Here is a 6910-nt window from a genome sequence, read left to right as displayed (position 1 = left end):
GTATACATAGTCTTAACACCTTGGTAGTTCCTACTAATGAACTCAAATTTCCGTAATAATTAGCGAAAAAGCCGTAACCAACAAAATGTACACAATTTGAGTAATTGCAGGAGCTAAAAGATGCTAGATTTGTTTTCTAAATGCTCACAAAGTTTCCCGGATATCACTTTTCTAACTATTGAAAATCACTGATTGAGTGAAAGGCGTAATTCTATTCTATTCTATTCCAAACGAACAAAAACAAGAATTACGCCTTCTACTCCTTTGTTTTGTTTGGTGTTTTGTTTACGAAAGTGAAAGGCGAAACTGAAATCAACACGTAAACACGGCGATAGTAGAAGGCGAAACTGAAATCAAAACGTAAACACGGCGAAAGCAAATGGCGAAATTCTGTCAAAATCATAAACAAGGCGAAAAGTAAAAGGCGATTCTGAAAATGATATCGATTCGAGGCGCATAGTATTGGGCGAAATTAGCATTCTCAGGTATCAATTCAGGCGTAATTAAATAAATGCAATTTTTAGTGCAAAAAATATCAAATTCGAGCAGTGTTCTCAGAAAAACAAGAAACTATGTCAGAACTGCATCAATTAACCTTATTTAAGTTGAATTATTCTGTATTACTTCTAAATAGGAATTGAAATTTGATTAGCAAAATTCGGTTGTTGTTTTCGCATTGTTATTGTTTTGTTAGTTAGCCCTATTCGCGAATTACTCCCGATTTAAGCTCTTTTGACGCAATCTTGCTCTTCACACTTTTAGCACTTCACTCACGGATGAACTATTCATGATACAGTAGACGTTCGGTCGGTGCAAACGGTTAAATTAAACACGTTTAACCACAGACAAACAGACATACTACTCAAATCGAAATCATCGCACGATTTAACGGTCATTTTGAAAATAACGTGTGGTTCGGACTGTGCTCGCATGTGTCATGGTGGCGCTGCTGTGCCTACATCACCTCTCAATTTTGGAGAGAAATGAACGCGACGCCGATCAATGTTTACATAAAATGACTCAATCATGAACCTTCATTCATATTTTATGAATGGATGCCGCCACGGGGGAGTGGTCACCTGCTAAATGTTTACATCGAGCCGAGGGAAACAACACCTGCAAATGAATGCTTCGGATTGAGCATTATAGAGGCACAGATAAACAGACACATTACTTAGAAGAAAATTGCTTCAAAAACATCGTTTGGTATCTCACTAGCACCCTCTATAATGCTGCATCCGAATCATTCAGTTGCAGGTGTTGTTTCCCTCGGCTCGATGTAACAATTTTGCAGGTGACGACTCCCCCGTGGTGTCATCCATTCATAAAACATGAATGAAGGTTCATGATTGAATCATTTTATGTAAACATTGATCGGCGTCGCGTTCATTTCTCTTCAAAACTGAGAGGTGATGTAGGCACCGCAGCGCCACCATGACACATGCGAGCACAGTCCGAACCACACTTTATTTTCAAAATGACCGTTAAATCGTGCGAAGATTTCGATTTGAGTAGTATGTCTGTTTGTCTGTGACAGAGGGTGCTAGTGAGATGCCAAACGATGTTTTTGAAGCAATTTTCTTCTAAGTAGTATGTCTGTTTGTCTGTGGTTTAACTGCAATGCTTTTTAACTGCAAGTCCGGTAAGTGCAACAAATTTGCAGTTATCGCACAGACAAACAGACATATTTTTACTAGGTTTAATCACCGCATGACTTTATCACAGACAAACAGACATAATACCACAGACAAACAGACATACTACTCAAATCGAAATCATCGCACGATTTAACGGTCATTTTGAAAATAACGTGTGGTTCGGACTGTGCTCGCATGTGTCATGGTGGCGCTGCTGTGCCTACATCACCTCTCAATTTTGGAGAGAAATGAACGCGACGCCGATCAATGTTTACATAAAATTACTCAATCATGAACCTTCATTCATATTTTATGAATGGATGACGCCACGGGGGAGTGGTCACCTGCTAAATTTTCATATCGAGCCGAGGGAAACCACACCTGCAAATGAATGCTTCGGATTGAGCATTATAGAGGGTGCTAGTGAGATGCCAAACGATGTTTTTGAAGCAATTTTCTTCTAAGTAGTATGTCTGTTTGTCTGTGATAATACTTAGAAGAAAATTGCTTCAAAAACATCGTTTGGCATCTCACTAGCACCACAGACAAACAGACATACTACTCAAATCGAAATCTTCGCATGATTTAACGATCATTTTGAAAATAAAGTGTGGTTCGGACTGTGCTCGCATGTGTCATGGTGGCGCTGCTGTGCCTACATCACCTCTCAATGTTGAAGAGAAATGAACGCGACGCCGATCAATGTTTACATAAAATGACTCAATCATGAACCTTCATTCATATTTTATGAATGGATGACGCCACGGGGGAGTGGTGACCTGCTAAATTTTTACATCGAGCCGAGGGAAACAACACCTGCAAATGAATGCTTCGGATTGAGCATTATAGAGGGTGCTAGCACAGACAAGCAGACATACTACTTAGAAGAAAATTGCTTCAAAAACATCGTTTGGCATCTCACTAGCACCCTCTATAATGCTCAATCCGAAGCATTCATTTGCAGGTGTTGTTTCCCTCGGCTCGATGTAAAAATTTAGCAGGTGACCATTCCCCCGTGGCGACATCCATTCATAAAATATGAATGAAGGTTCATGATTGAGTCATTTTATGTAAACATTGATCGGCGTCGCGTTCATTTCTCTCCAAAATTGAGAGGTGATGTAGGCACAGCAGCGCCACCATGACACATGCGAGCACAGTCCGAACCACACGTTATTTTCAAAATGACCGTTAAATCGTGCGATGATTTCGATTTGAGTAGTATGTCTGTTTGTCTGTGGTGCTAGTGAGATGCCAAACGATGTTTTTGAAGCAATTTTCTTCTAAGTAGTATGTCTGTTTGTCTGTGCTAGCACCCTCTATATTGCTCAATCCGAAGCATTCATTTGCAGGTGTTGTTTCCCTCGGCTCGATGTAAAAATTTAGCAGGTGACCATTCCCCCGTGGCGGCATCCATTCATAAAATATGAATGAAGGTTCATGATTGAGTCATTTTATGTAAACATTGATCGGCGTCGCGTTCATTTCTCTCCAAAATTGAGAGGTGATGTAGGCACAGCAGCGCCACCATGACACATGCGAGCACAGTCCGAATCACACGTTATTTTCAAAATGACCGTTAAATCGTGCGATGATTTCGATTTGAGTAGTATGTCTGTTTGTCTGTGACTTTATCATAATTAACTTTAATAGGCTTTTTTCGTATTCATCTAACTACTATTACCTAGCCGTTCAACTCGAGAACGCATGGCAAGAAGATCGTCGTTGTGATTGTGTTGCTCAACAATGGCCCTCTGTTAATTTCAATTTCTGTTCAATTTCTCTTATCGCTCGCTTGCGTATCTATCCATCGTATTCTTTCATTACTTTCCTTACTCCCTCTTACTTTGAGTAGTATTCATATCACCGAAAAAAGCCAATTAAAGTTAATTATGATAAACAGACATATTACTTAGAAGAAAATTGCTTCAATAACATCGTTCGGCATCTCACTAGCACCCTCTATAATGCTCAATCCGAAGCATTCATTTGCATGTGTTGTTTCCCTCGGCTCGATGTAACAATTTAGCAGGTGACGACTCCCCGGTGGCGTCATCCATTCATAAAACATGAATGAAGGTTCATGATTGAGTCATTTTATGTAAACATTGATCGGCGTCGCGTTCATTTCTCTGCAAAATTGAGGCACAGCAGCGCCACCATGACACATGCGAGCACAGTCCGAAACACACTATATTTTCGAAATGACCGTTAAATCGTGCGATGATTCCGATTTGAGTAGTATGTCTGTTTGTCTGTGGTTATCGCACCGCTATCCGTCAAAACGGTGCGCTAAGTTACTCCAAATGAACAATCGAATGAATTTTTCTTTCATTTAACGTCAATAGGTAGGGGAACTGGACATTGGCGGAGCCAGCATTTTCTTTTTTCTCACTCACTCTCCTAAACATACACGAGAAGGAGAAAGATAGAAGAGGGGGCAGCTTGCCTCCTCTTTCATCTCGCTCTTTCTCGTGTATGTTTAGGAGAGTGAGTAAGATAAAAGAAAAAGCTGGCTCCGCCAATGGAACTGGATGAATGTGGATGAGTTGACCGCAAGAGAAAAAGTAGATCTTCATATAAAAAAAATGCTAAATTTGACAGATGCTTCATCCTCATTCACGGTAGCCTATTGATGGGTTGTTGACGCCCATCTGACGTTGCAGATATCGAATTTTGTTCACTAACTGAAATGTAAACATGTTGCAGTCATCGAACGTCTACTGTACATACCAAATAGGCTAGAGGAACTGGTTCACCTAGCGTGAATGAGGATGAAGCATCTGCCACTTTTAGCATTTTTTTTATAAATATGAAGATCTACTTTTTCTTTGACAGATGCTTCATCCTCATTCACGCTACACGGAACCAGAAATCAACCTAAATATAGGTTCTTTTAACTCATATCGGCTCTTCCGTGCGAGAACCCAAATTTTGCTATACCGCGTTAAAGCTCTGAGTGGGTAGTTTCCGTTTGATGCCGGCAGAAAATTGCAACCCATCGCAAAGTTCTTTCTACCTAGTGTTAACTTTCGAAGTACCCTAGTGGGTTGAAATAAACCCACTTTTGGGTAAACGGCAAAAAACCCAAATTTGGCTTCTCGCACGGACATTATCGGCTAGGTAGCTGCATCTCGCTTTGTTTTTGACAACAATGCGAGCGGGAGAGCGAGGAAACAACCCACTGCTGGGTAAAAAGCTCAAGCGGTATTGGGAGATTCATTTATTACGTCCATCGTTTTTCGGGATTTCTAGACCCCCCCTCTCCCCTCTGTCACGCTATTTTCCTATACCTAATACACGTACTGTCACACTTTCTTAGACCCCCCTCCCCCCAAAATGTTGGACGTAATTTTTGAACGTTCCCTATACTTATTTTTGCGTTCTTTTAACGTAATTTTTTGGGTAATCTGTTTTTTTTCCGTGTAGGTGAACCAGTTCCTCTAGCCTATATAGAGCCAGCACACAGCGCAAAAAAGTGCGTAGGTACTTGTACAGTTCCAAACTTATGATCTGAAATGCGATGTCTAAATCGAAATTTCAAGAAAACGATAAGAGGTAGAAGGGGGGTGGTGAGTGTGTTGTGCAAATTACAATACGTTTAATGGTGAATAATTTTCGGAAAAATGGTATTGTAACAATAAAATTTATGATATTTTTTATCAGGGAAAGCATAATATGGGAAAATAGCAGAGTTTCATGTTTAGATAAAGTAGTCTTCGGTTAAACCACAGACAAACAGACATACTACTTAGAGGAAAATTGCTTCAAAAACATCGTTTGGCATCTCACTAGCACCCTCTATAATGCTCAATCCGAAGCATTCATTTGCAGGTGTTATTTCCCTCGGCTCGATATAAAAATTTAGCAGGTGACCACTCCCCCGTGGCGGCATCCATTCATAAAATATGAATGAAGGTTCATGATTGAGTCATTTTATGTAAACATTGATCGGCGTCGCGTTCATTTCTCTCCAAAATTGAGAGGTGATGTAGGCACAGCAGCGCCACCATGACACATGCGAGCACAGTCCGAACCACACGTTATTTTCAAAATGACCGTTAAATCGTGCGATGATTTCGATTTGAGTAGTATGTCTGTTTGTCTGTGGTTAAACTACAGTTATGAACAATTATTAACATTAGTGTTATTAATATTCATATTTATTAATATCATCTATTAAAATAATTATTCTAATAATAGTAAATATAATTAACAATTGGGTTGTTTAGTGAATAAAATATTGCTATTTTCTATAGCCTAATCGAAAGAGCTCATTTTTCTGAATATAACGTGATTTTATTGGATTCCATTACCTTTGTTTTGATGGTTAAATTAACAAAACAGTTTTCATTTTTGTGGATAGAATGACAGTTCAATCGATAAAGTGACAGTTCAGCCCGAACAAAAAAATTTTCCCATACAAACTTTAAATGTATTTTAAAAATAGTTCCCGGACTCCGAAAATTATGAAATTTTGGATTTCGACTAATTGTAGGGCGGAGAATCCGATTTTGAAATAATCCGGATGCCCCTAAAGAACCCAATTATTTCTCTTGCTAGCATAAAGAAAGATGACCGAATGACATCCGGGCTCTTGTTTTAAAATCTGGCAACCCTGATCACAAGTGTAAAGTTCATTCGGTGCATCATGAACATTTTTGTTGTTTACGTGAACGCTTCGTTCACGTCCTGAAGCACCCAAGGTTGGAGTGGGCGGTGTGGGTGGGTGTGTTAAGCGGTACTTTCATCGCTTCTATCACGTCGAGCGAGTGTGTAAAGCAGTGATGCCAAGTTTTTTTTTAGTGCTTATAAGTGCTTTTTTCTCTGTAGAACATTATTATTTGTTTACACAATGTGATTACTTTTTTTATGGTTTTTAGTCATCAGAAACAAAAATCTCTGCAATCGCATTAAGAATCACATACTGAAATTTTTTAATTTTGGCTTTGCAGTTTCTCTAGGTTGCCCGTTAGAATGAACTAAACAGATAGACGAGTGCACCGATGAACATTGAGTTCACTGAGCCTGAAAATTTTTGACAGCACAGCGGGGTCGACTCTCAACAACTTCTACTCAGAGATGCATCACCAAAATGCGCTGATAATATTTTTCTTTGATTTCTTACATGAATTTACATTTAAAGTGATGCATATGCATATAGTTAATGCACTAGCCCATATTTTTGCAACTTCATCGCGAAAACTAGATGCAATAAATTAAACAAATTTTCAGCTGGGTAGAAGTTGTTGAGAGTCGACCCCGCTGTGGTG

The sequence above is a fragment of the Aedes albopictus genome, chromosome 2, assembly GCF_035046485.1.
Source record: "Aedes albopictus strain Foshan chromosome 2, AalbF5, whole genome shotgun sequence".
NCBI classification, from domain to species: domain Eukaryota; kingdom Metazoa; phylum Arthropoda; class Insecta; order Diptera; family Culicidae; genus Aedes; species Aedes albopictus.
This window is presented reverse-complemented; position numbering follows the sequence as displayed.